Source organism: Symphalangus syndactylus, chromosome 16 (genome assembly GCF_028878055.3).
Source record: "Symphalangus syndactylus isolate Jambi chromosome 16, NHGRI_mSymSyn1-v2.1_pri, whole genome shotgun sequence".
Lineage (NCBI taxonomy): Eukaryota > Metazoa > Chordata > Mammalia > Primates > Hylobatidae > Symphalangus > Symphalangus syndactylus.
This window is the reverse complement of record NC_072438.2, coordinates 62279889-62306536: the sequence shown is the minus strand read 5'-3', so window position 1 is coordinate 62306536 and position 26648 is coordinate 62279889. Positions and strand designations below refer to the sequence as shown.

The following is a 26648-nucleotide window of genomic DNA, read 5'->3' as shown; positions in this document are numbered from 1 at the left end:
TACCTTAAGTTTATGTGAGTCCTTATGTGTTACGTGGGTCTCTTGACAACAGCAGATACTTGGTTGTTGGATTTCTCTCCATTCTGTCATTCTGTATCTTTTAAGTGGAGCATTTAGGCTATTTGCTTTCAACGTTAGTATTGACATATAAGGTACTGTTCTATTCATTATGTTAGCTTTTGCCTAAATACTTTTTAAAATTATGTTATTGCTTTTTAGGCCCTGTGAGATTTATGCTTTAAGAAGGTTCTGTTTGGCTGTATTTCAAGGTTTTGTTTCAAGATTTAGAACTCCTTTAAGCAGTTCTTGTAGTGCTGATTTGGTAGTGGCAAATTCCCTCAACATTTGTTAGTCTGAAAAAGACTTTATCTCTCCTTCATTTCTGAAGCTTAGTTTTGCTGGATGCAAAATTTTTGACTGACAATTATTTTGTTTAAGGAGGCTAAAGATAGGACCCCGCTCCCTTCTGGTTGGCAAGGTTTCTCTTGAGAAATCTGCTGTTAATCTGATAGGTTTTTCTTTATAGGTTACCTGATGCTTTTGTCTCACAGCTCTTGATTTTTTCCTTTGTCTTGACTTTAGATAAACTGATGACTGAGTGCCTAGGTGATTATCTTTGCAATGAATTTCCCAGGAGTTCTTTGAGCTTCCTATATTTGGACATCTAGTTCTCCAGCAAGGCCAGGGAAGTTTTCCTTAATTATTCCCTTAAGTAAGTTTTTCTAACTTTTAGATTTCGCTTCTTCCTCAGGAACACCATTTATTCTTAGGTTTGACCGTTTAATATAGTCCCAAATTTCATGGAAGCTTTGTTCATTTTTAAAAAGTCTTTTTTCTTTGTCTGATTGGGTTAATTCAAAAGTCTTATCTTTGAGCTCTGAAGTTCTTTCTTCTTCTTGTTCTAGTTTGTTTCTGAAACTTTCCACTGAATTTTGTATTTCCCTAAGTGTATCTTTCATTTCCAGAAGTTGTGAATGTTTTTCTTTATGATATCTATTTCTCTGAAAAAATTTCATTCATATTCTGTATTAGTTTTTAAATTTATTTAAATTGTTTTTTGCCTTTTTCTGGTGACTCCTTGAGTAGCTTAATAATTGACCTTCTGAATTCTTTGTCTGGAAATTCAGAGATTTCTTCCTGGTTCGGATCCATTGTTGTGGAACTACAGTAATCTTTGGGGGTTTTATAGAACTCTGTTTTGTGATATTACCAGAATTACTTTTCTGGTTCCTTCTCATTTGGGTAGACTATTACTTAAAATTGTTCTTGTGGACTGTGTTTTTTTTTTTTAATTTCTTATTTTTTCTTTCTTAAGGATCAGACTCTAATGTTTATTTTAGCCTAATTTGAGTCTTGGTGCTTGTAGGGGTGAAGACTCTGTATGAGATCCTTAGTTATAGAATCTTCATGCACTGGTTTTCCCCAATGCTGGTTTTAGTAGTTACATTCTTGGTGTGTGGGTGAATTCACTGTCTCCTATGAAGCTGGAATGGCGGGGATCCCTTGATACTTATGTCCTCCTGTCATGGTATACAGTTTATTTACTGGTCTTTTATTTACTGAGTTGATGATTCAGGCTTCAGGACAATTGAGGAGGTATCCCTGGGCAGGCACCAGTTGTGGCTAAGGCAAGTGGGTAGATGTAATACCCAATGGTGAGCCGAGGTCACAGCCTTGATGAGGGTGGCTGGAGGAGCTCTCAATTAGATGTGCTGAAATCTTACCAAGGTGAAGAGTGGGAGCTACCTCAGCTCCCCTGCCAAGTCAGAAAGAAAGCTATTCACCTCACAGCCTCACTCCTGTCCTAGCATTTCAGCTATTCAGATCAGACGGGCACCTCTGTTCATCTATAGGAATGTTGTTGTTCCAAGTAGGGGGGAATTGTGACTCTGCCTCTCATGCAGGCCTGAATCTGGGATGTGCTCCTCTTGTGGGCTATACTCACTCTGGAGTGTTCCAGAAAGGCTGTCTACAGGTGTATCCAGGCTGCGTTCCTGTGGGGGAAGCCCCAGCTGTGTCTGCGGTGGAGTGCCAGGAGGGACAAGGACTCCTTTTCCAAGGCCCTTCATGGTCACAGAGGCTGCCTGCCTGTTGGGGTATAGGTGCAGACTTTCCCTACTGCACCTGGCACTGCAATTGGGTCTCTGCTGTGAGAAAGTACCCACTAGCAGAAAGATCTGAAACTCCTCCTATTCAGATTATTTTGTCTCACGTAGTGATTCCTTGATGTGGTGCTCTCCTCTTTCCCCTAGGGATGGGCTTCCTGAGAGCCAGATTGCAGTCACCGTTATTGTTCTTCTGGGTCTAGCCACCCAATGGAGTTACCAGGCTCTTGGCTGGTGCTGGTGAATGTCTGCAAAGAGACCGGTGATCTGATCAGTCTTCAGGTCTCCTAGCCATGGATACCAGCACCTGCTCTGGTGGAGGTGGCAGGGGAGGGGTATAGACTCTGTGAGAATCCCTGATTGTAGATAGGTGTAGTGTGCTGGCTTTCTCAAATACTAGTTATGCTAGTATTGAAGTTGTCACGTGGACAGACTAAGGAACTCTGGTTAGCCAGGATGTTGCAGGCAATGATATTAGCTGTTGTTTTCTCCTTCCTGGGAGCAATATTATTGTCATGAGTATGGCCTGAGTTGGTTGGCCTCCAGCCAGGAAGTGGTGTCTTTTGTGTTTGGCTGCCAAGGCAGATAGAAAAATACCATCAATTGGGGGCAGGATTAGGCGGGTCTGAGCTGAGACTCTTCTTGGGCTAGGCTTGCCACAGCCACTATGTAGGATGGGGAGGATGGTTTTCAGGCTGATGGGGTTATGTTCCAGAGGGGATTATGGCTGCCTCTGTGGTACAGATGAGTTCACCAGGGAAGTGGAGAATATCCAGTAGTGAAAGGCTTCACCTAGCTCCCACACAGTTGGTGAGCCCAATCTCACTCCTGCAATGCTGTGTTAACAGCACCAAGTTTAGATCCACGCATCCTGCTTGTGGAACTCAGTCTTACTCCAGGCCATACACTTCCCCACTGAGAAAGCAAGCAAGGCTTTCAGGCCACACCCCTCCCTGTCTGCCCACAAGCTTCCTGTGCTCATATCTGCTGCAGTTCCCGTTCACCCACCAGATTCTGTTCACGCAGGTTCATGCCCACTCAAAATTATCACGAAATTCATTTGGAAGCTTCTTTCACCTTGTGCCCCCTCCCTAATTCTGCTGGCTGCCTTCCCTGAGGGCCCCTGTGAGATATAGTCAGGGATGTCTTCCCTGGGTTTGAGCTGGAGACTGGGAGTGCCTACAAGACTCTTCCTGCTGCTGCTTCTACTTTTGTATTTCATGTGGCTCCCTAAATCTGTTCCAGTTCTAGGTAAGGTTAAATCCTTCTCTCATGATCTGGAGTTTCAGATTCCCCAGTGAGGATGTGTTTGGAGGCAGGTTTTCCCCGCTTCACACTTTGGGAACTCATTGCTTTTTGCCTCTCTCACAGAGTTTGCAGCAGCACGTCACTTCTTTCAAAGGATCTGTGAATTCTTTCCATTTTCCTGATATGATCCTGTGGTGGTTGTTGGAAAAAAGGTTCACAGTCTGAGTCTCCACACACTGTTCTGTGCATCCAAATGAGAGATGTATGTTAGCCCTGCCTGCTATCTGCCATCTTTCTTCTGTCCCCAATCCTTCTCTTTAGATAGCTGAGATACCATCTTTTGTTTCTTCTGACTTGGTTCTATTCACTGACATTCCTCTCTATCAAGTAGATTTTTGAACTTTCATGGAAATTTATTCCCAATTTATATGGAAATAATTCCCAATTTATATGAAAAGCTTATAACGTACTTCATTAGCCAAGTATTTACTGAGGTGCTAAACGTATACACTGATGCAGGAGTGCCAAGTCATTTGCCTTCATGGAGATTTGTAATTCTCTTGTAAATGTTGCGTGATGGTCACTAGATTTAGGAATAAAGGACCCCAGCATAAAACACTGACACTTCTGCTGGAGAAATATTTTACAAACTATACATACTGAAGCCCAAACTCCAGTTTATTAGTAAAGGAGTAGCACTGATACTAGAACTTTGTGATCCACATGTTGGGATAAGAAGTCAGAAGACTTAGATCTGTGTTCTTTTTCTCCTGCTGGCTATAGGTTGCTTTAATCTCTGAGCTGCAGTTTCCTCATCTATAGAATAGGTTAGACCAGATTAGTGGTCTTCAACTTTGGCTGTATATTAGAATTATCTTACTCTTGACCAATTAAATTAGAAATTTCAGGCCAGGCACAGTGGCTTACACCTGTAATCCCAGCATTTTGGGAGGCAGATACGGGTGGATCACGAGGTCAAGAGATGGAGAACATCCTGGCCAAGATGATGAAACCTTATCTCTACTAAAAATACAAAAATTAGCTGGGCGTGGTGGTGCACACCTGTAGTCCCAGCTACTCGGGAGGCTGAGGCAGGAGAATCACTTGAACCTGGGAGGTGGAGGTTGCAGTGAGCCGAGATCATGCCACTGCACTGCAGCCTGGTGACAGCATGAGACTCCGTCTCAAAATAAATAAATAAATAAAAATAAAAATTAGAAATTTCACTGGGCGAGGAGGAAGGCAGAGGATTTTTAAAGCTCTCAGGTGATATATTTCTGTTTAAAGGTAGGACTAAAAATCATAGGACTACGTCAGAAGTTCTAATTATAAATCTATAGGTTAGTTTTCTCCAGGCATGGTTATAGTGCTTAAATGTCTTTTAAATTTGTTACCAACATAGAAAATAAAAAGCTTTCCAGCTTCTCTTGAAAAATGGAAATATTAGGCAACAGGTGGGCTTATGTTTCTGAGTGGTAAAAATTAAACAAAGTAAACGAGTCTCCATTTCATTTGTTCCTGTTGCCTTCCTGGCTCTTGAAGGCATTCTCATTTGTGAAAACTAAACTAGATGGTCTTTAAAGTCTCCAATTATTTGAATTGCTTATTTCCACCTCCAGAAAAGAGATGGTAAACAAACTATACCTTTATCTATAAGCTAGTTGGTTTGTGAAATCAAAGAGAACTTAATCTCTGAATATGGAAAAATCCCAGGGTCCATTGGAAGAGGAACTCCATCTCATTAATAGCAGGACTCCACAGACTGCTATGGAAAAGACACCCACCTGGGGCTAAGAGGGAGGGAGGCGGAAGAGGACTTAATTCATTTTCTGGGCATTTTTAATGAAGCTTTCCCCTCTTTCATTATTTCTTATTTGGGAGCTGGATCATTAGTTGGGATGTGACTGGCTTTCCCTGGGGAGCAAAAAGGAGATTAACAGAGGTTTTGCTCGCTTCTTCCTGTGATTTACTGTGGGAAGCCTCCCAGGTTCTTCCCTTCGCTTCTCTGTGGCCTTCATCTTCATGGTTTCTTGCTGTGTCTCTCTGAGGGCAAGTACCTGGGTGAAAAAGGCTGAGTGTGTGGTTTATTGGCAAATGCCTGGCATTGGATTTAAGTGGGTATATTTGAATTACTAGAATTTTACATTTTATAGGTTCAAAATATGCACTTGAATTTTGTAGGACCTCTTACCCAAATTGAATAATCCTTTGTGCCTTGTTAAATTTTAAAAAGTCACACTATCAACATTATGACATATGGTATATACGATGGCAATAATAAAAATAACACTTATTATCCACTTTAATGTGCCAGCAGTGTTCCAAGTGATTTGCATAAATATCAAATTTGTTCCACACAATTATCCTATGAACTAAATGTTATTATTTTCTGGTTTATAGGTGAGGAACACAGAGGCTTAAAGCAGCTATTTGATTTCTCTTATTTCAAAATTAGGGGAAGTGAGATACATTAACCTGTATAACCAGACCTTGTTAACTGTTTTTGGTAAATTCCAATGTGTATTGATTTTCACAAAGACAAAGCACACCATTGTTATATTAAATATTAAATTTTTCATAGTCCCTCAAGGTGCTTACTGGCTATATTGTTATTGTCTTTTGATTTTGTTTATACATGGTGGATTACAGAATTCCATGAACATAAAAAATCTTGACTTTATCCTAGCTTATTGCCTGTTCTTACCCCCTGCAAAGTAAAAAGTTCAAAATAGCGTTAGTAAGCCAAGCAAACTACTTACTAGCCACATGAACTTACTAGCCTCTCTGCCTCAGTTTCCTTGTTGCGAAAATGAACAATACCTAACTCAACTCATAAGGATATTTCTAGAATCAGGTGTAATATCAAATAAAAATATATTTCATTTTTCCTAGAAGATACCCATGTATATCTTAGGTACTGATGTATTCATAGTGATGCAGAACATAAAATGTTTATTCTTTTGCTTAGCAACAACTATCCATAGAGATTTTTCCACTTCAGAGATTTAATCCCATTAAAGGTTTTTAGATTGATTGGACAATGAGAATGTTTTTGTCTCTCCGAAACTGAGGCTGAAAGTTGATTTCATTCTCTCACTTGTTCCCAGCAAAAGCTCCTTCCATGCTATCACTAGCTAACTGCTGACAGGCTCTTTTCATTGCAGGTGGACAACATGATGGATTCTCTTGTTGAAGTCATTTCTACTCTTCATTGCTGAAAGGTTGCTTATTTGTGTGCTCAGCTTCTTGAATAAGTTGACACATTCAGTGAATCTTCCCTTGTATAGTTCATACTCACTTGTCAGTAAAAGATTTGTTGTGTGCAGGAAGGCAGTTGGGGGACAATAGCTCTTCCCTGCTAAGCAATCTAAATTATGAGTTGAGCCTTTCATTCATTGCTTTACATGTGGTTGTATGCTTGCTATTAACTAATTGTTGCTGTTTATGGGAAAAATAGTTGCCTTTTAAAAAGAAAAAAACTGAAAAGAGGCATCTATATTCTTCTCAGGTCTTAGTCCCTGGGTGAGTGGGTATGTGCATAAACATATCTATATACATGTATATGTAAATATAAATTTATATACATGTGGTATATGTGCATACTTAGTGTAACTAATGCTATATATAATTCATGTGGCAAATTCAATAAGGACAACAGTAACAAAAAGGCCAGGGAATGTAATCTTCTCCACTGAAGACTTCAGCTGCCCAAGAAACTTATTTGTCTTTCATATTGTGGAGTAAATAAAGTTTTATTTTAAAGCAACTTTCTCAGATCTTTAAAAAATTTTTTTTTAGATACAGAGTCTTGCTCTGTTGCCCAGGCTAGAGTTCAGTGGCAAGATCATGACTCACTGCAGCCTGGAACTCCTGAGCTCAAGTGATCCTCCTGCCTCAGCCTCCTGAGTAGCTGGGACTACAGGTGCAGGCCACTGTGTCTGGTTAATTTTTTTTCATATTTTTGGGGATGGGGTCTGGCTATGTTGCCCAGGCTGGCCTTAAACTCTTGGGGTCAAACAATCCTTCTGCCTCTGCTCCCAAGTACCCGAGATTACAGGCATGAGCCACTCAGATCCCTTTGTGTTGCACGTGTAAAACCAATATTTTAAAACTCAGAACAATCTTTTTTAAACTTTGGAGTAACCTTATGAAGATTGTAAATAACAAATGCTCTGAGATCTATAATCTCTACTACTTTAAAGATTTATAAAAAAATTTATGAGTTTTTATTTTCATAATTAGTATTTTATATAGTTATAGTAAATAGTATTTTATAAATGTATAAATATATTAATGTTTTTAAAATTTATTTTGGAGTTTTATGTTGGCTTCAAGATAATGTTAAGCCTTTTAAGGGTTACTTATTAATACAATTTTCAGCTTTTATTTGTTCAAACTCAAGTAATGAAAATTTCTGCTTAAAGGAGAAGGTTTTACTTCCAGCCCCTTCAGGATTAACTTGAAAGAAAATGTCGTTAAACTCAAAAAGCTATACATATTACACCACCAAATACCTGCTTTCTGGCACTAATAAGTGAGTTTTTTGAATGTGTCCACCTTAGTAATGAATTATCTGCCTGTATGTACTTCCGTTTTAAAGGATAAATGCCATTTGTTACCTGTGTTTCAGTCACAGATTTTTACTAAACTTTGCTCCCTGGTATAAAACACAGAATGGGAATTTGCAGTATAATTGTGAAAAAAATCAATTTGTTTCTTATATTAAGAGCCTATAAGCAAGGTAGAGATGGTTAACTGAGGAAATTGAATGATAACATCCAAGCTGACAGCCAATTCAAGAATACAATCCCATTCTCAATAGCCACAGAAAGAATACAATACCTAGGAATACAGCTACTGAAGGAGGGGAAAGACCTCTACAACAGTAATTATAAAACGTTCCTCCAATAAATCAGAGATGACACAAGAAAGCATTTCATGCTTATGGGTAGGAAGAATCAATATTGTGAAAATAGCCATACTGCCCAAAGCAATTTACAGATTCAGTGTATATCAAACTACCAATGACATTCTCCACAGAGGTAGACAAAAACTACTTAAAAATTCATACTGAACCAAAGAAAAGCTCAAATAGCCAAGAAAATCCAAGGCAGAAAGAACAAAGCTGGAGGCATCATGTTATCTGACTTCAAATCATACTACGAAGCTACAGTAACCAAAACAGCATGTCACTGGCACAAAAACAGACACATAGACAAATGGAACAGATTAGAGAGCCCAGAAATAATGCCACACACCTACAACAATCTGATCTTTGATAAAGTTGACAAAAACAAGAAATGGGGAAAGGACTATCTATTCAATAAATGGGGCTGGGAAGCTAGCTAGCCATATGCAGAAGATTGAAGCTGGACCCCTCCTTACACCATATAAAAAATCAACTTGAGATAGATTAAAAACTTAAATGTAAAACCTAAAACTATAAAAAACCCTGGAAGATAACCAAGGAAATGGCATTCTCAACATAGGACCTGGCAAAGATTCCATGACAAAGATGTCATGACAAAGACGTCAAAAGCAATTGCAACAAAAACAAAAATTGAGAAATGGAAACTAATTAAACTAAAGAGCTTCTGCACAGCAAAAGAACTATCAACAGAGTAAACAGCCTACAGGATGGGAGAAAATATTTGCAAACTATACATCTGACAAAAGTCTGGTATTCAGAATCTATAACAAACTTGAACAAATCAACAAGCAAAAAACAACCCAATTAAAAAGTGAGCAAAGGACATTAACAAACATTTTTCAAAGGAAGACATACATGTGGCCAACAAGCATATGAAAAAATGCTCAATATCACTAATCACTATGGAAATGCAAATCAAAACCACAATGAGATACCATCTCACAAGTCAGAATGGCTATTATCAAAAAGTAAATGAAAAACAGATGCCTGTGAGGTTGTAGAGAAAAGGGAATGCTTATACACTGAAAAGGGAATGCTTATACACTGCTGGTGGGAATGTAGATTAGTTCAGCAATTGTGGTAAGCAGTTTGGTAATTTCTCAAAGAACTCAAAGTAGAATTACCATTGACCCAATAATCCCATTACTGGATATAAACCCAAAGGAATATAAATCATTTTGCCTTAAAGACACATGCATATGTATTTTCATTGCGGCACTGTAACAGAGACACAATAACAAAGACATGGAACCAAACTAAATGTCCATCAATAGTAGACTGGATAAAGAAAATGTGATACATATATACCATGGAATACGATGCAGCCATAAAAGGAAATGAGATCATGTCCTTTGCAGCAACATGGATGAAGCTGGAGGCCATTATCCTAAGTGGACTAACACAGGAACAGAAAACCAAATACCACATGTTCTCATTTATAAGTGGAAGCTAAACATTGAGTACATATGGACACAAAGAAGAGACCAACAGACATTGGGTCCTACTTGAGGGTAGAGGGAGGGAAGAGGATGAAGATTAAAAAACCACCTATCAGATACTATGCTTATTACCTGAGTGGCAAAATAATGTGTACACCAAACCCCTCTGACATGCCATTTACCTATATAACAAACCTGCATAGTACCCCTGAACTTAAAAGTTAAAAGAAAAAAAAATGATTAATGAGTGTGATACTAGAACAATATTATGATGCAGGGCTATTTTTTGTGTTTGCTAGCTGGGCTTGAGATTTGATAAATAAGTCCCATTGTCCTAATCACTAGTGATGATGTTCCAGCCTTTGAAATTCAAACTACTATTACTCGACTTTGAGAGAGACTGTATGAGAATTGGACCCAGCCTGGGGCTTTAGACACCATGGTTCAAATCTTGGCTCATCATTTTTTAGCCACGTGTTGTGGACTCAATGTTTGTATCTCCCAGCTCCCCAAATTCACAGGTTGAATCCCTAACCTCCAATGTGGCTGAATTTGAGATTAGGGCCTGTGAGGAGCTGGTAAAAGTTAAATGAAGTCTTAAGTATAGGTCTCCAATCCTATAGGGTTGGTATTCTTACAAGAAGAGGAAGAGACACCAGAGTTCTCTATCTTTGCTGTATGACGACATGGTGAGGAGTGGCCATCTGCAAGCTCAGAAGAGAGCCCTCACCAGGAACTTAAGTGGCTGGCACCTTGATCTTGGACTTCCCAACCTCCAGAACTGTGAGAAATAATTTTTTTTTGTTTCAATCACCCAAATTGTAGTATTTTGTTATGGCAGCCCAAGCCAATTATTATACCATGTAAGCAGTTTACTTAAATTTACTAAATATGTAAGTTACTTATAATTTCAAATCCTGGTTCTAACTTTACTAGCTATCACTTTTACTAGCTAACACATTACATTTTCTTCAACTTGCTGCATGCTTTTGCTGTGAGTTTTAAATGAAATTGCTTCAGTACTTTGCTTATCATACTGCTGATCCATAGTAGGCACTTAAAGTTAGTTTCCAGGAAGTTTGGAATGGATCTCACTTATGCAAATGGTTGACTTTGACAGTGCTTGTTCCTCTCTGGAAAGGGTTCACCTCCCATTAGAATAGTCCTATGACTGCAGTAATTTTGTATGTTAAACTTACATGTTTATCTGCGGAATGTTAAATCTGCAAACACCATCCATCAACCCAAAAGCAAAAAAGAGTGTTTCCTCATAGTTAATAGTTGGTAGGTTAATAGGAAATCTAGAAAAAAAATGTTTAATAATGAAGGCTATATTAATACCAAGTCTCATTTGAGTGCCTGTCAGTAAAGAAATAGTTATCTTTCATTGTTAATCAATGAAGACTAATTGGCACAATTAGGGCTCTGGTGTGTTTTCTTCAAATGGTCTTCTAGGACCTAATGTAATATCATTTGAGAGACTCAGAGAGGATCCCATATTCCTAAAGGTATCTTAGAGTCCTCAGCTGCCCAACATCTCACCCTTAATCATGCTTTGCAGATGAAAAATTGAAGACTCCTTGTCTCTGAATATCTGGGATATGCTTTCATTCCTAGGATGGACATTTTCCTTCTTCGCCAATAAGGAAGAAAAAGGGTGATTTATAAGAGCAGTTCTACTGAGTGAAATGTGGGTCCTAGCAAAGGAAGACACAGCCGCCCCTTGTCATAGTGGAGGGAAGGAAGAAGGCAGGCTGAGTGTACTTTGCCCTCCTCAACCCTAAACCCTATCTGTTTACCACAGTGGACCTTTTTTCTGAACTCTGACCTCATTATTTCATTCATTATCCACATAATATTCATCAATGTTCTCCAAGGCTCTTAGAATAAATCTTTAACATTTCCCCAGAAAGTCACAAGGTCTGACACCTCCCTTCCTTTTTCCAGCTTCCTATCATAATCCTCCTTTATGGCAGCGGCCACACTGATCTTCTTTCAGGTCCCCAAAATCAGCATTTGCTTTCCATTGTGAGCCCCTTACATCATGACTGTCAGCCCAATTGTCATTTCTTTGGGGAGGCCTTCCCTGAACCCTGGAACTGGATCATATTCCCCTATCATGTGCTTTCATAGCACCATGAATGTCTCCTTGGTGGCAATCCCCAGCAGGAGAATTCTTTGTTTATCTGTATGGCTGTTTCATAAATGTTTGTCTTCCTCCCAATAGTCTGTCAGCACTTTGGCAGCCAGTTGTGTTTTGCTCTTGATTCTACCTCCAGCACAGAATGTCTCTTAGTATTTTATGGAAGGAGACATGAAAAAAGAAAAAGTCCATTGCATGAAGATTTAATCCAGCGAGACTGAGGCCTGAATATCTAGTTTTAGAGAAGCCAGCTGCTAGCAGGACAGACTGGCAGGGACTAGGTGAGGAGAATGGAAAAACACAGGGAATGAGCATCACTTTCTTTAAGATTTTGCCTCTGGCAGACCCCTCCAAGTAACAGATTCCAAAGAGATTGTGAATGTTCTCCCTCTGGTATGGAGTCTCCTGTCCTGTCAGAAACATGGTACCCAGAGGCCAAAGCTGCTACATAAGCAAGTTATCATGAAACTATTCCAGGACAGGTTTCAGAAGTAGGGTCTTAAAAATGAGTATTAAATCTAATGTTCACCCAGATACATTTCCAACCCACATATAGACACCGAATTTAACAATGAAAGTGGAAGTTACTCTGTTGAGGATTTATTTGAAATATTGGTTTTCTCTTGTCCATCTGATACAGGTCATAGCTCTGTTTCTGTCATTAGATTGATTTTCATGTTTCTCAACACAGACTCTCTGTGAGTCAGAGATAAGTTTAATTTTTCAGCATGGACATAGGAATGATGAAGTCATTCCTCATTAAAATGAAGCTAAGCAAAATTTAATAGTACTTGTTTAGGATTCCTTATTTACTTTTCTACACAAAAAGAGTTGCAAGGGGAAAACAAAAACTTTAGATATGAGTAATTTCCTTAATTCAAATACAGATTTAAACCACTTTGTCATAATATGTAAATGAACTATTGCTTTTTTCACCACAGGTCTGTTTTCAAATAGATAATGAGATTATATAAATAATTACCTTATATAAACATAAGGTTACTCATTATTGAAAGCAATTTTCTTTTTTTGTTTCTGGTTTATTATGGTTTAAGAATGAGCCTTTGTTTTAGATATTTGAAAACAAAATGTGTGTGTGCATGTGTATGTGTGTGTATGTGTGTGGATATGTATATCTAGGGAGGTCCTCAAATTCAAAAATTATAATACAAGGTTGTAATGTCAGCACTTCCTATTGCATAGTTTTATAATGGGGATATATAGCTATGCATTAAAATGCATTACTGAAATGGAAAATCAGGATGTGTTAAAAATGGATTAGTAATTATATTAAGATCTGAATGGGAATTAGCATACAATGTAACTTAAGCTTTTGAAAAATAAAAAAAAATCCAGAAAATAATTAATGATAAGTTAGTTTCAGTATTACATTGATAAATATTTCAAGAATAAGCTATAACAAATAAGGAGGTAGATTTATTATTTTAAGGTTCATACTAAAAGATTGTAATATTTACTTAACCTTTATTTAATTTAGAATAAGATTACTGTCATCTCTCTAAGCATTTATGTAATAGTGTTTTATTTACTTTTCCATTAAATATTACTGAGATAAATAAGGAGTCCTGGTGAATGAAATATAATTTAATAAGCAGGGTTTTCTTAGGTGAAAACTAATCATGTCCTGCTATAAATGTATATTGAGAGAGAAGCTAAATAGACAAGCTCCATGATTTAGTCAATGATACGACTTCAGGGAAAATGTTTTTATGCCTTATTGGGCATATCTTTTAATACTTGCATTGAAAATAAAATTACATCCCAAGATTATGAGGGTTGTGAAATTTTATAATTAGATATTTAAGTCCTGAATTGATTAGCAGCAGTGTAAACATAGAAATGGATTTTGGGTTAAATCTGAGAACTATTTTTTTGTACTAAAATTTGCATGCAGATGACAATGGAAAAATCAAATGTTTTCCTGGAAAATTTTCAAATGGGACAAATAGTCATCTTTCTGGAAATTCGAAATAAAGGGAGTGGTAGTGGTTGGACTATAAACCTCTTTGAAGGCCTTTTAATCTTTAGCTGTAATTCATGTTTCATCACCATTGAATTTTCAAAACAGAAAATACCTTAGAAATAATTTAGTGTTATCTTGTTGATATTATCGAAAAAAAAAATGCTCAGAGTCACGTAACTTGATTCAGTCAGAGCTGGTACTAGATGCTCAGTCTTCTGATTTCTAATTCAGTTTGCTTTCATTATCTACTACCTGCCGCTGACTCAGAGCTCCTCAGCTATCTGCAAGTGGATGTGTTTATTGAGCATTTACGATGTACATGTACTGCTCTCAATGCGAAGGATGCAATGGTGAATGGGAGCTTACTTTCTGACTCAAAAATTAGTTTTCTCTCTTTGTGTTCTAAATGAAAGTGTCCTTTTGCTTTATCTGAAGCAGAAAGTTGTAAGTTTGTTTATTTTACTTTTGAAATTTTAGAGAATTGGCAGTGGGGTCATGCCATCAGAAACACATACATGCAATGCATGGATGCACTGTGTGAATGAACTCTCTGGAAGATGGTAGATTATGGGAAAGAAGGAAGCTCAGAAAGAGAGTGGACCAAGTCAAGAGGAAAGAGAGAAGAAACAGGCAAGTGTGGAGCAGAGGAAAGTAGGAGGGTCATGAATCCATTCTGCAGGTGTGTGCTGAGTGACTGGAAGAAGGAAAAGAACCAAGGAAGTCTCCGCCATGTTATCTTAGTTTTGTTAAGGGTATAAAGAGATTGAAGAGGGTTTAACTAGGCCATCCTTAACCCTAGGTCATCCCTAGAGTCCCTGGCAGAACTAATAATCTAAATTATGAATGGCTGTCTGTGCACACATACAGGATGCACTTACGAATCTATCATTATGAGTATCTTCTGTCTTCTCCACTACAAAGAAAGGAAGGGAATGTGACCCTCTTTCCAGATTAGAAGTAACTAGGGCATAGTAACACAAATGGATGAATTAAACTGTTTGAAATGGTGCACTGGAATATATTTATTTTGGGGCAAATCATGAAGAAATGAAAAAGGAAGAGATTCTCTTTTGAGAAAAAGTTTGTTTCCTATTGTCAATTGAGCAACTCTGTGAACACTCTAAAGATAAAGAATGATTATTCTGTAAAGTGCTGGGATTTCTGGTGCTGTGTGACAAAGTCCGGTTCCTTTTGTCTAAGTTAGTTATGATAATCTTTAATGAAAAGCAGAGGGGTCCCATGGTTTGGAACAAGTATCTGAGTCAAGAGTTGACAAGTAGAATAGCTGGGCCTAGAGGCTGCTGTCGAGTTGACAAAGCCAGAACAGTACATTTGGACAGAAAGAATTTGATTTTCTTATACTGAATGTGATGATCTTGAAGAACAGATTTTTTTTTTTTTTGCATGAAAATAAATCTTTATTTTCAGTTATTACCCACCAGCAAGAGAAAGTTAGGTTAAGGGTATAAAGGGATTGAAGAGGTTTCTACTTTTGCCTGGTCCTTATTTTGAATAGCCTTCCACTCATCCAAAGTTATCTATTTTGGACCCTCCTCTTTTACCTCTTCAACTTCATTCTCCTTATTTTCAGTGTCTGCCACTGGATGATGTTCTTCACCTTCAGGTGTTTCCTCAGTCACATTTGATTGATCCAAGTCACTGCAATTATAAGATATTTGTTTCTGAATGTATTTGGGGGACTCTGTTAATTCATCTTTGACAATTCCCCAGTTGTGAGATCTGCTACCTCCACGTTACAGGTCACTGTAATGTGAAAAAAAAGATCTATCACTTCCACTATACATATCAAATTCACGTTTGCCATGAGAATCAAATCCATCTCTTTGGCCCATTTCACGTCCACTGCCCTCTCGACCTCTTCCAAGACCACCACGACCTCGAATAGGTCGGTCAATAATTGGTCTATCAACTGAAAATTCACCTCCTTCACCCTTTTCATCAAGTGGCTTTTCAAATCTTTGTTCACAAGGTGGTCTCCTTTCTGGTCTTCTAGCAATTATTTCCCCTTCACCCTGAAGTTGTTGAGTAGGTCTTCTTCCAACTCGTCTTATTCCTTCTTCTTTTTTTGATTTTTCTTTTTCCTCTGGGCAAGCTTTATTCTTTGATTCCTCTATCCAGGAAGGGGGCTGTTTGTTGCATCTTACCCAAATGGAATGCAATGGGAATTGGGAGCTTGAATTGTGTGGAGGAGTTGTCAATCTTAACAAATGACTATAGCCGGTGTGTGGTGTCCATCAATCCTTGAGGGCTTGGCCATGCAGACTAGGGAATGGTCAGAACAGACTCATCAGAGGTCTCCAGAGCTTTACAATATGAAAGTTCAGGGGTTATAGACAGTAAGGAAAAAGGCCGTTTCCTATTTCTGTCCATTTTTGGTACAGTAGACAGTTAAGGTTTTTTCTTTTGACTAGCTTTTAAAAAATTACTTAGGAAATGGAAAGCTTATAAACATTCATAAGTGAATTGTTGAATTGCTACCCCAAGTGGTTTCCTTACCTAGTCACCACTTAACCAGAAATACTAGAATACACGGTTCAACCAGAATTCAACCAGGCAGATAACCTGCCTATTGCTCAAGCAATCATCAGAGTTTTTAAAAACAAAATTAAGCAAAAAAGACCTTTCCCCAAATACAATCATTACTACTTAGCTTTGTATTACCCATTCCTAAGAAAGCCACATTCCATTTCAGAAAACATGACTGCTTAAGGTACAGTTAAAGCAAAGTCCTTGCCGTCAGGTGCTTACTTTCTGTTTTCTTTAAATTAACTTCTGAAATGTTTATCTTGTGTCTTCTGCTGCATTCCTGAAAACTGTAACTTTTAAGGACATAGGCCTCATCTTTATAAAGGAGGAAGAAAACAGCAAAGAGGTGTCTCATTTGGGAGGCAGAAGGTTATGACCAATGCTGGAAGTCTTCCTCTTCCTTACTTGTTATTCAACAAGATGGGTTCTGTGGTGTCCCATGAGGTGTGAGTTGGAAACGAAAGCTGCACCAAACTTCTTATATTCATAGGGCTTCTCCCCAGTGTGGGTTCTCTGGTGCACGGTGAGTCTCAACCTCTGTCTGAAGGCCTTCCCACACTCATTACACGTGTAAGGTTTTTCTCCATTATGGATTCTCTGATGAATAAGTAGGTATGAGCTACATGTGAAGGCCTTCCCACATTCATTACACACAAAAGGAAGATCTCCACTGTGAACTCTCTGGTGGACAAAAAGGCAAGAGAGCTGACTGAAGGCTTTCCCACATTCACTGCAGTCTTAAGGTTTCTCTGCAGTGTGAATTATCTGGTACATAATAAGGTGTGAAAAACAACTAAAGGTTTTCCCACACTCTTTACACTCATATGGCTTCTCACCAGTATGGCTTCGCTGATGTACAATAAGATTTGCAATCTGGGTAAAGGCTTTGCCAGAATCATTACAGGCAGAGGGCTTCTCCCCAGTGTGGATCCTCTGGTGGACAATATGGTTTGAGCTCCCAGTAAATGTTTTCCGACACTCATTACATTTATAGCATTTTTCTGTAATATGGACTTTCTGGTGCCGAGCAAGTTATGAGCTATAACTAAAGGCTTTCTCACATTTACTGCACCTAAAGGTTTTTTCTAAGGAGAGGTTTTTTTCATGTACAGTCAGATTTGAAATCTAGTGAAGGCTTTCCCACATTTTGAGCAAACATAAGGTTTCTGTCCAGTGTGGATTCTCTGATGCACATCGAGGTTTGCACTCTGAATGAAGGCCTTCCCACACTCATGACATTCAAAAGGTTTCTCCCCAGTGTGGATTCCCTGATGCACAACGAGGTTTGCACTCTGACTAAATCCTTTCCCACACAGGCTACAATGTAAAAGACTTTTGCCCAAGCTGGGTTTTTGGATTTTTAACAGTGTCAGAATTAAGGCTGTATTTTCCCTCAGATTTCTTACATTTCTGGTCTTCGTCTTCTTTGAAGCTTTCAGGTAAGTGACAGTCATTCACTATCACTTATCTGAAATCTTTCCTTTCCCTCCTTATTCTCTGCCTCTTTAACATGTTTTCTTTTTCACAAGCTTCTCTTAACTCAGGTCCTTAAGGATCAGCTTTCTGGATTCTTCCTAATATGATGAGGGGGTTTTCAGCTTCCTCACATATCTCAGTTTTTGGAACCAGTAACTGAAGGTTCTTGGTTTCAGCACCTTTTCTTCCTCTTCTGATCCATCAAGGCCTGTCTGACGAAACTCCCCTGGGGCCCAGACTTTGATGTTCTCAGAGTGCACTTGTTGGCTGGATGCCTGACCTGGGAAGTTTTCTTCTTCCTCCTCCTCCTTTTTCACCTTCACTGGGCCGCATGGGCCTAGGGCCATGGCTTCTCTCAATTCTGCAGTCATCTTCTCTGCTCAGCAAGGGAACGCCTATAGCTGGGAGCTGCCCAGCAGAGGTCAAACCGCATCTAAGCTTTATGTTTCAAAAGCTTCTTGAGTTTCTTCCCAGGGCCATGATGAGTATTGCCTACGTGCGCAGCTGAGAGGCCCGACCAGAGTTCACTGGCCCTGCAGCAGGCGGCTGGCGGACTGGGACCTCAGCTCCTACTGGCACGAGAACAATGACCGTTATTCCTTCTTAAGAGCCACCGACGGCTGCCTCTCCTCTTTCTTGTCAACCACGCCAACGCCGGGGGGCAGCGGGTTCTTGCTGTCTTTCTGGGACTCCTTGCGCAGCTAGCTATTTGCCTGCCGCCTTGGAGTTGGTCTGGGTCGCAGCCTGAGCTGCCGCTCTTGGCCCCAGGGACGCCGCCCCCGCCAGCTTCTTTTTTCTTGTTCTCCGCTGCCTTCAGCACCTTTCGAAGGGGTCCGATTCGTTGTCAAATAACTGGTCGAATCGGTTGGTGACCGGGCAGCTGAAGCCTTCCTGTAAGTGCCCAGGCATGATGGTTGCTCGGCGGCACATTCTTCCACCGATTGCAGCGGGCTGCGCCGAGCCAAGAACGCGTGCTTCAGCTCTTCCCACAAGATCAAAGAACAAATTTTTTGAAATCTGCCTGTAAATGTCAGGCAAGGTAAATTTCAAAATGAATTTTTAAAGTCTCTAAAATGGAGTTATGTTTAATTATGACTTTATGACAAATTAAAAGATAGTTCTAGATAATATTATTCTAGAAGGAAGCTTCTCTTGTTCTGGGAAAGAGAAACAGTTTGGAAACTTGAGACAAGACCCTTATTGTCTGTTTTATTATTTACTGCTAACAAACTGCATTCTCTCACTGTTCACTGGAATAGGTGGGTCCAGGGAACTTAGGAAAGCCTAATGGGAAGTGAGAAAAGTAAATTATTTCTTATATTTTTATATGTACAAATAGTTGATAAAGGAGGAAGTGTAGTGGTGGGGTGGATCATGCATATTGGGATAGAAGAGATAGTATAATTATTCACAATTATAGATAATGCGATCTAGGCTTCACATTTTCACTTCTGGAATATTCCACTTTGACAAAACAGTCTACTGTCTGCCTCAGCCTATCCTAGAGATGTCCTGGTGGTGGGAGAGGACCTGCTTTCTCCTTGCTGTGCTCCTACAGTTTGTCTCTGCCAGTCATGTCCAAGCCCCTTGTCTTAGTGCCTCACAAGACCCCCTTCCTCTGACTAGGATTGAGGCACCTTCTCAGAACCTTCATTCCCCTGACAGCAGGACCAGCCAGTCTCCCAGACCCGGGGTAGTGCGAAGAGGAGAGCAGACTCCTTGGACCCAGAGTCCCAGGACACTTGGCCTCAATTCCTGTGACATCTATATCACCCAGACAACTGGGGAATGGAGGTGCTGGTGCCAGAACAAAAGCATAAGCTGTGTTTCTCAAGCTTGGACTTTACCTGGGCTGTTGCTTTATTTTCTAGCTCTTTACTGATTTTTAGAAGCATAAAGGTTTCTTTCTGTGAAGTTCCTAGGGACACTTACGGAGTGGGGACAGGTATTCCTTTTGTCTTTCAGAAAGGCATGTCAAGAGTTAGTCTCACAGTAATTTAAGTCTCACCTCCTAAATGGGGTAAGAGTGGGGAGAAATAGGCCGGGCGCGGTGGCTCACGCTTGTAATCCAAGCACTTTGGGAGGAACGAGGTGGGCGGATCACGAGGTCAGGAGATCGAGACCACGGTGAAACCCCGTCTCTACTAAAAATACAAAAAATTAGCCAGGCGTGGTGGCAGGCGCCTGTAGTCCCAGCTACTCGGAGAGGCTGAGGCAGGAGAATGGCGTGAACCCGGGAGGCGGGGCTTGCAGTGAGCCGAGATCGCGCCACTGCACTCCAGCCTGGGTGAGAGCGCGAGACTCCGTCTCAAAAAAAAAAAAAAAATGAGTGGGGAGAAATATATAAGTGTGTATATTTGTATGTGTATATAAACAATATATATACTACTAATATAATTAATAACAATAGTGTGTGTATAAATAATATGTAAATAACATATTATATATCAATAACAAAATATTATATTATTAATATATTATATATGTTGTTATATTAATATATTATATATTGTCATAATATATAAGATATAACTATATATTATATATTATTTATTATATCTATAATCTATAGTATATTATATATTAATATATATCATTATATAATATATTATATGTATTAATATATAATATAGAACTACATAGTAAATATATGGGGCTGTGTATTTGTATACACACACACACACACACACACACGCACATATATATCCTGCATTGTTTGCTTAGAATCATGCCTTGCAATTATTAACTGCTTTTTCTTCCTTCCCTTCATCTAATACACCAGAAGAATATTTCAGTTAGCCAAAGGTGAGAATCCAAATTCATATTTGTATTCCCAATAGATTTCCCCCAGAATCTTGGGGTATCATTTCATCAGTAACAGTTATGCAGATGTTCTATTGCTGTGTCCAATGCTTGCTTCGTTCATATGAAATTTGACTTTTGGCCATTCAAAAAGCAATCAGTGCCTTCTTGTTGATTAGCACTAATCACCACAAGATCCTTCCAATAGTATATTTTCTAGAGCAAAATTCTGAACTTACAGATTAGTTTGCCGCAGCCCCTAGCCCTACACTGTAAGGATCTTGCTTTCCATAAGGTCCATTGTTAGACGGAAATGTTCCCCTGGCTCTATGCAGTGCTCAGGTGTTTCTTACTCAGCTGAAGGACTAATAAATTTAGTTTGAATCTAAATTTGGAGTAAAAAGTGCCACTCAGGAGAGCTGCTTCTGTGACTGCATTGCCTTCCAACCTGCTTTTCCTTTTTTCCTTATTACTCCACGTCCTTGAGGACTTTATTCCTTTATAGCTTTTGTGATCTGGCTGTAATTATTTTGAAAAAAATTTTCATTATACTGGACATTTTGGATTAAGTCCTCCAAATTTTCTTATTTGTGAGAGTACAAGTCACTGTTTACACTATGGTAAACTGCATGCAAACATCTGAGTACCTTTCTGTTCCTATCTTCAGCTTTGATGTTTTTCTGAGGAAGTGCGTTTTCCTTTTCCCTCAGATTCCTGGTGCCTGGTATAGCACTTTTTTGATTTGCTCTTGTTCTGGCAATAGGTCAACTGGCTTTCATGGTCCTTAACATTTCAGGTAAATAATTCTAACAGTTGTGACTGGAAGGAATCCAAATCAACTCAAGGCATCCACTCTATGTTCAAAATACCATGTTTTGAGTGATTTGTCCTTTGGTTAGTAACTTTAAAAAATAGGAGGACTGGAAGGAGAAGCTATTATTTGAGGAACTAATGGAAAATCAAGCAGTTTTTGATATACTAAGATGTTCACTTATGATGCAAGGAGTGTGATCATTGACCTTCCTACTTACCTAAACATTATGCTCTCAGAGCATGTCGATAGGTAGCATAGCCTAGTGGTTAACACACATAGAAAAGTCAGACTGCCTAGTTCGAACCCCAGCTTCATCACTTGCTAGCTATATAATCTTTATTAAATTAGTTAACTTTCCTGTGCCTCAGTCTGGTTTTCCTGAGGATTAAATGATTTTATATTTGTTAAGTGCCTAGAAATGTAGCTGGTCTGTAACAAGTACTATGCGTCTTTGTTTAAATAATAAATAAAACGACAGTATTGTTCAGATGGAGAAACAGGGGTCTTAGGCAGCTTAGGAGTTTTTCTAAAGTAACAGAATCATTTAATGGCAGAAACAACAATATTATCACTGCCCAGAACCCTAATGGAGAACTATAGCTCTTAAGGGTGATGTGGGGAGAAATACACTGATGAAAAACAATCAACATTATTAAAGATAGGATGGGAGAGAGTGGGAACTCGTCATTCATTTATCTAATGGCTTAGTCAGCAAACAACTAATGCCTACTTTGGGCCTTGACACTATACCAACATTATGCAGAAAGTGATTAAAATGCAAAAGAACATTCACTTAGGCTCGGATAAACAAGAGGTCTTTTGCAAAGTCTGATGATGAGCTTGTTGATGTTGAGCTGACAAACTATGCAGCAGGTCAGTGGGGGGGGGATTATCATAAAATTCCATCCCTTAAACGTCTACAGGAAGATGATTATTTTAAGATGCTTTACTTCTGGAGATGTATGCTTTACTTCTACATAGAGAATCTGGCTTATGTTCTCATGTTCTGGTTTTCTATGTAATTGGTCATGAGCTTAATTTGAGCCAAGCATTTGGCACAGTTGCCCCCAGAAATTAACTCATTTGTGGGTTGTATAAATGCTATTGCACAAAAAAGAAGTATATATATACAAATAGTCATAGTAGACCACATCTTGGTTAATGGCTTCAAGTCTAGATGAAATGTTTTAAGAGGGATATTGACAAATTAGAGAACATTAGAAGCATTTGCCAGAATACTGACAGGGCGAGAAATTATGCCAAATAGTAGAAAGAGAATTAGATGCCTAAGTGGAACACGGTATATAGCCCATAAGAATTTGAAGGATTGTCATTGGTAGAATAAGATGTTATTCTTGGCTGCTTCCAGCTGAGGAGTGGTGGATGGGTGACTAAGGCCTATAAGAGAGCAAATATGACACAACACGCACAGGTATCAATTCCTGGTGGTAGATGTGCAAGTGGCCAGTATAGAATTCCGTGGATTGGTTGGCTTTGAACTATTTTTTTTTAATTTTATTATTATTATACTTTAAGTTTTAGGGTACATGTGCACAACGTGCAGGTTTGTTACATATGTATACATGTGCCATGTTGGTGTGTGCATTGCTCCAGGCCCCCCAAAAAATAAATAAATAAATAAATAAAATATTTGAGATAAATAAGAATTTAATAAATTCTTATAAATAAAATAAACAACTAAGATAAAAAAAGAGAGCAAATATAAGGAAGAGTTTCTAAATATTAAAATCAATTTCCAAAGAAACAGCCTGGCCTGTAAGAGAAAGAGCTTCCTGTGAGTAGATATGTTTAGGTGGGGCCAGCTGAACAAGCTCCTGAGCTCTAGGGATTAGACTCCTTCTGCTAGATAGGAGGTACAACCAGGTCATCTCAAAGGTTCCTTGAGTTCCAAGATTCTGTTACTCTCTGATTTCATGACTTGGATGTCACCTCCGTTAGGCTGGTTGCTCTAAATAATGTTAAAAGTCAGTGTGTGCCTTAAGATTTGGTGCATTGCTATGAGAGAATGATTTTTACCAGAGAAGCAGTTGAGTCTAAGAATGAAACTACTGTTTCTAAGTGAAAGAGGTATGAATAACCTAAAGATAATATTTTTCTCTGTAGATGAAAGAATTTGTATTATAGGTCTGTGTTGGGTGTATAGCAGGGCATCACCAGAATTCACCCTAACTGGGTGAATTCATGGCAGTGATCAGTAGAATATGTAGTTTAACAATGAGGCCTTATCATTTCTAAGTAGTTTCTTTTTTTTCTTTTTGAGACGGAGTCTCACCCTGTCACCCAGTGCTTTGCCCTGGAACTCGTGGAGTGCAACGGCGTGATCTCAGGTCCCTGCAACCTCTGCCTCCCAAACGATTCTCTTGACTCAGCCTCCCGATTTCTAAGTGGAGAGTTTTGAATGGCCCAAAGATAATATTTTTCTCTATAGATAGAAATAATTTGTATGCTAGGTATGTGTTGGATATATAGCAGGACATTACCAGAATTCAGCCTAACTCGGTGAATTCATGGCAGTGAACACTGCAATATGTGGTTTAATAATGAGGCCTTATTCTTAAGGCAAAGCTCAGAAAAGCTGATAAGCAAATTAGAAAGGTCTATTGAAAAGTGTCTGTCGGCCGGGCGCGGTGGCTCACGCCTGTAATCCCAGCACTTTGGGAGGCTGAGGCAGGTGGATCACTAGGTCAAGAGATTGAGACCATCCTGGCCAACATGGTGAAACCCTGTCTCTACTAAAAATACAAAAATTAGCTGGGCATGGTGGCATGTGCCTGTAGTCCCAGCTACTCGGGAGACTGAGGCAGGACAATCACTTGAACCAGGGAGGCAGAGGTTGCAATGAGCTGAGATTGTGCCACTGCACTCTAGCCTGGTGACAGAGCAAGACTTCCTCTCAAGAAAAAAAAAAGTGTCTGTCTGGCCAGGCGTGGTGGTTCATGCCTGTAATCCTTAAAAAGCCCAGAAAATGTATCTTTATGGATTGACATGTGTCTGTCTACCAACCTGCTTCCACGAAGGCCCCTCTTCTGATTGTAGAAGCGCCTGGTTTAGGATGGCAGTGTGCTCTACCTGCTGTCTAGTGAGTAGTCAGGATTGGACTTCTATAAGACACCCTCTATGAGAGGCTTGCAAATACCTTCAGAATCAGGCAGAGGTCTTTGGCCAGTTATTTCTGAATGAAGCATATCTGCCTGTCTGTCTGACCTAAGCCTGGGAACCACGATGGAAGATACTGTTTGAACAACAACAACAAAAAAGGCAGGGAACTTAAAAGAGAAATGGATTTTAGTCACTAAGAACACGAAGAGGAACATTTTGATAAAATGTACTCTATACAAACACAATGCTTATACAAGACAAAGAAAGAGGAATGGGTAGTTTTCTAAAGAGTAAAACCAGTATTTTTAGGAGCATGTATTTGTTTACAATATATTTTTTCTTGTTTCACCCTTGATTTTTAACTATTTAATAATTTTCTACAATATTTTTTTCTTTTTTTTTTGCCCTTGATTTTTTTTTTTTTTTTTTTGAGACAGAGTCTCACTCTGTTGCCCAGGCTGGAGTGCAATGGTGCTATCTTGGCTCATTGCAACTTCCGCCTCCTGGGTTTAAGTGATTCTCCTGCCTCAGCCTCCCGAGTAGCTTGGATTATAGGCACCTGCCACCACACCTGGCTAATTTTTGTATTTGTAGTAGAGACGGGGTTTCACCATGTTGGCCAGGCTGGTCTGGAACTCCTGACCTCAAGTGATCTGCCCACCTCGGCCTCCCAAAGTTCTGGGATTACAGGCGTGAGCCACCGTGCCCGGCCTGCCCTTGATTTTTAACTATTCCTCCTGTGAAAATTTAAGTCTTTCTATGGGTTAAAGGGAACTGGTAAAGAGCACTGGATTTACGCTTGGGCTGGAATTTCCCTCTAGGTTTGGATGTAATGAAGGCAGTGGAGATTTGGGTTTATAACAGAGGCAGATTTGTGAAACTATAGAAGTTGAAGTCTCAGGGTCCCTCACTTGCAGAGACCCCTTCCAGGGTCCTGGAAGAAACCCTACTAATGTGTTATTATGGTCATTTTTTTATAAAAGTTGCAAAACATAATGTGTTTCAGCCATGACTTGTTAAGACTATTGTCTTCTTCCAATTCAACTTTCCCTCCTTTCTCCTTCCCTTTCTAGTTGGGTGGCATTAAAGTGGTCATGCGCATTTTGTATTTGTAATTATGTATTTTTTTTTTCTTAAAAAGGACCCCCCACCAAATTGTGTAAGTTTCAGGCCCTAAAAACATGGATCTTCCACTGGGTGTAGGAATGGAATGAGTAACAACTTGGAAATTGCCTGTGTAGCAGAATCAGCCAAAAGTCAGAGTCAGCAGTCAAACTGTTGTGATGGGGTGAGTGAGAGTAAATTGGAATCCGTAATCCCAACAGCATTTGACAGTGGGAAAATGGGGCTTTTTCCCCCCTCTTTAGGGTTCATTTTAAAGAAGAATTCCATGCAAAGGATATCATGAATTGAGAAATATACATCAGATTAAATTTTTTTTTTTTTTTTTTGAGACAGAGTCTCGCTGTGTCGCCCAGGCTGGAGTGCAGTCACCTGATCTCCGCTCACTGCAAGCGCCGCCTGCCGGGTTCACACCATTCTCCTGCCTCAGCCTACCGAGTAGCTGGGACTACAGGCGCCAACCACTATGCCTGGCTAATTTTTTGTATTTTTAATAGAGACGTGGTTTCACCATGTTAGCCAGGATGGTCTGATCTCCTGACCTCGTGATTTGCCTGCCTCAGCCTCCCAAAGTGCTGGGATTACAGGCGTGAGCCACCGTGCCCGGCTTTTTGTTGTTGTTGTTTGTTTTTGTTTTTGTTTTTTTGAGATGGAGCCCTGCTCTGTCGTCCAGGCTGGAGTGCAGTGGCGCAATCTCGGCTCACTGCAACCTCCGCTCCCGGGTTCAAGTGATTCCCCTGCCTCAGCCTCCCGAGTAGCTGGGATTACAGGCACGCACCACCATGCCCGGCTAAATTTTTTGTTTTTTAGTAGAGACAGGGTTTCAACATTTTGGCCAGGATGATCTCCATCTCCTGACCTCGTGATCCGCCTGCCTTGGCCTTCCAAAGTGCTGGGATTACGGGCGTGAGCCACTGC

At 39.5% G+C, this 26648-nt stretch overlaps 1 protein-coding gene and 1 pseudogene across 4 annotated transcripts in view; one reads left to right on the top strand and one right to left on the bottom strand.

Annotated features, from left to right (window-relative positions):
* The window catches only part of GHR (growth hormone receptor), a 313780-nt gene that overhangs the window by 50146 nt on the left and 236986 nt on the right, over nucleotides 1-26648 (top strand). The gene's annotated exons all lie outside the window — the stretch shown is intronic.
* LOC129464632 (SERPINE1 mRNA-binding protein 1-like) lies at nucleotides 15307-18859 on the bottom strand (annotated as a pseudogene).